Below are 4,178 nucleotides of genomic sequence, written 5' to 3'. Positions count from 1 at the left end.
GAGTATTGTAGTTCGCTCGATATACATATATATATATATATATATATATATATATATATTTAAAGACAAGCAAGTTAGGCAAGTCGATATACAAAAAATTGTATTTAATACAAAAAATACAAAAAAGTATACATATAAAAACGTCCGAATTACACAGAATAGGATAGGAATGATATCAGGAATTCAAGGATTGAAGGGCTTGAAGAAGAGTTTTACGAGTCTAACAACGGTTTCTGTATTTGGTCGTCCGAAATAATGACTCTACATTGATTGCATCATCAGATACCACCAGCCTCCGTGTGACTGCCTTGCTTATCCTTGCACTACAATGTGTATTCTATACGGAGAATAGCTGTCTCTCATCTCTCTCTCTATCTCTCTCTCTCTCTCTCTCTCTCTCTCTCTCTCTCTCTCTCTATTATACATACATACATACATACATATATAGACATACGTACATACATACATGCATCCATACATGCATACCCACATACATACATACATACATACATACATACATACATACATACATACATACATACGAGCTGGTTGGTCTTTCCTCAGTCACGAGCAGCCGAGGATGAGCCAGCCAGCTTGAAACAGAGTCAGTCTGGCGACCCTGTTGTCTGCTAGAGGATGGTAGTGGTTCGCACCCCCTGCTAGCAATATATATTGTATATAAAGAGTGCAGCCTCACACCGATAACCAGCTGGCAGAAGATCTGCCTAGGGTTAAACTTGTAACATAGAACAGCTACTTTGATTTGTTAGTATAGTTACTACTTTGATCTCTTCTTGAGATTTTACAACTAGCTATATGTATATATATTTACGGAGATGTACTTGCATAGCAAGTGACTTGATCTGAGATCTTGTGCTGAAACATAAAGAATTGCCGTGTGGAAGTTGTTTATAAACCATTTGAAAACACACAAAAACCGTTAGTTTCACTGTCGAAATATTTTCGTCGCTTTGAAACCGCGACCTGTTCAATGACAATACTTCGTGCTGCATCACGCGCAGCACAAAGTTTTGTCAGTGAAGAGGTCGCGGTTTCAAAGCGACGAAAATATTTTGACAGAAATTAAATTTTGAAGTGAATCTAATGAGTTTTTTTGTGTGTTCTTAAATGGCTTACAAACATCTTCCACGCTGCAATTGTTATAAATATATATATATATATATATATATACATATATATATATATATATATCAACGTGGTTATAAACAAATAAAGCAAAACACCAATTAGAACAAATTAATGTGTAATTGAAACAAGGGGAAAGAAACTAAAGTAACGGGGGCGGGGTAGGGGAGAACTGATAGATGCGGAAAATGTCAAAGATTCCTTTCTAAAATAGACACAAGGCCTTAAGTTTTAGGGGAGGGGGCTAGTCGATTGTATCGACCCCAGTGCTAGACTGGTACTTATTTTATCGACCCCGAAAGGATGAAAATCAAAGCTAACGTCGGCGGTATTTGAACTCAGAACGTAAAGACTGGCGAGATACTGCTAAGGATTTTGCCCGGTTTGCTAACGATTCTGCCAGCTCGGCGCCTTAAAGAGTCAAAGAATAATCAGAAATAACGAAAACCCGAATGGGTGAGTGGGGTAGATATTTTGTGAGGATTCGGCAAGAGGACGAGGGCGAGGGCGAGAAAAGCGAAAAAATAATAATTACCGTTATAGAATAATCGAGAAAATACAAAAAGGGATGAAGAGGAATAGAATATGATATTACGAAAGAATTAGAAGAAAATGAGAGTATTTGAGAGAAACGTGAAAGGAAGAAGAATGGATCACGAGAGAGAGAAAGAGAGAGGAGAGAGAGAAAGGGAGAGAGAGAAGGGAGAGAGAGAAAGGGAGAGAGAAAAGGGAGAGAGAAAAGGGAGAGAGAGAAGGGAGAGGTGGGGAGATATGGTTGTGAATTAATATTATGTAAAGACTAAAATTCACGTTCTGTATTTTAAAACTGTATTCTACAATAGAAAGATGGAATAATATTTAATCATAGTTATTGTATTTCCGAAACCATCCGATTCCTCACTTTCTTTCTTTCTCCATTTATATATTTATTTATTTTGTTGTTTTAGTTATTTATGTATTTATTTACTTAGTGGATTTGTTTTGACTTGGAGAATATCAGGATTAATTTTTCAAACTTGATTTGAATTTAATAAGAGAGGAAATACGCTTGCAATTACCGTTATACTTCGTGATTTTGGTTCGCAATCGTTCCGTCCGCAGAAATATATAAATAAATAAATAAATAAATAAATAATTATACACATGTTCTTATAACTGTATTAATCCAAGTAGTTCTTTTTTCGTGGGTCTAAAAGATAAATGACAAAAATCAGTCTCTGTAGAGAATGAACTCAAAACTAGAGCATGAATCTAAAGCTGGTGCTCCGTCCATTTCGACGACGAGGGTTCCAGCTGAGCCGGTCAACGGTACAGCCTGCTCGTGAAATTAAAGTGCAAGTGGCTGGGTACTCCACGGACTCGTGTACCCTTAACGTAGTTCTCAGAGAGATTCAACGAGACACTGATGAGGAGGCTGGCCCTTTGAATTACAGGTACGACTCACTTTTGTCATCTGATTGGACTGAAGCAACGTGAAATGAAGTGTCTGGCTCAAGAACACAACACACTGCCGAGAATCGAACTAATAATTATCAGTCGAATGCCGTGACTACTAAACCAGACACTTTTACAAGAAGCATGAAAGTAATCACTGGAATTCACTTAATCCTCCATCCAATATTCCTTTCACTTTAACGCCATTCTGTAAAAAGAAAAAAAAATATAAAAAATGGTTAATAGTAAACGAGAAAAAAGTGCTAAAACTAGTGTAAGTGAGGAGAAAGGATTTAAGGAGTACCAAAGCTGTGTTTTACACTACAGTAAATAAGCCTTTGTTGTCTGGCTTCAGAATGTAAGCGGAGAATTTTGAAAATCTTGTTGCATTCCTGTTCAAAAGATTAGGCAAAAGCTAGTGAAATTGAAAATGTTATAGGTAGGCTGATTTAATTAAGAATATCTGTCGAGTAACAGGGCGGAAGTTTATTAATGTCTAACTTCAAAATACTTTCGATATACAATGGATAACAAAATTATGTGAATCTTTCACTAAGTAATCTACAATCTATTATTACTACAAAGACATCTAAAAGACAAGAGATTTCAAAGTGTAAAAAAATATATAAATAAAAATATATAGAAATAGTAATAAAAATCCTTGAGAATGTAAAAAGATCAAATGAAAGAAATAACAATGGGCCGCATAAAAGAAGAAAGGTTTTAATTTTGTGTAAGAACAAAACTTTAGTGTGATTGTGAAGAGAGAGTTTTTGGTGGAGATATTGTTGAAGAGCGAGTATTTATTGTTCATTTTCTGTGTCATTTCAGAATTATCTCTGACGCTTACAGGGAGAATATTTTAACTTTTTTTTTTTAATTGCCATCAAAGTCTTTTGATGTTCCGTTCTCATTTGTTCATTTTCTAAGGAATTGTTATGAATTTTACAGACTGGAAGTTTAATAATGTCGAAATTGTTTAAGATAAGAATTCAGTTTTTTTTGCTGAAGGAGCCAACCATTATTACTGTTTTGAAACATTATCGCTTTAAAGAAAGCTTATTTTATCAATTGTTAGTGAGGAATATGGTGACGATTACAGCCGACTGACTTGGTAGTAAGACGATCTGCTAGTTCAAGGTTCAACTATTGTGAGAAGAAGTAAATCGTTTCGCAGACGAGAACACTTGACTTCCAACGACTCCGTCCACCTAGCTCTCTGCAGTACTACCGTGGGGACTTACAACTTACAGTAACAAGCAATGGAAGGTTATACAGACATGCATTCAGTACGGGTTTAACAACGCCCTCTACCCATAATCGGTCACTACAGAGAAGGAATAAAATAAAACTCAAACAAAGTAAGGTCACCCACCAACAACGAGCGCAAACGTAATATTATGTTGACAACAACTACAAGAAACAAAACACACAAACACCAATGTTATATAACGTATCATCAGCCGACATGTTTGCCATTGGGGTGGAAGGCAACTAAGTAAAATAAGTTGAAAATCGAAAGTATTTATAGACACATCGAGCAGGCCACATTTTAATATGGTGGAAAACATTTTGGGGTAAATATATATATATATATA

This window comes from Octopus bimaculoides, chromosome 1, assembly GCF_001194135.2.
Source record: "Octopus bimaculoides isolate UCB-OBI-ISO-001 chromosome 1, ASM119413v2, whole genome shotgun sequence".
Lineage (NCBI taxonomy): Eukaryota > Metazoa > Mollusca > Cephalopoda > Octopoda > Octopodidae > Octopus > Octopus bimaculoides.
This window is presented reverse-complemented; position numbering follows the sequence as displayed.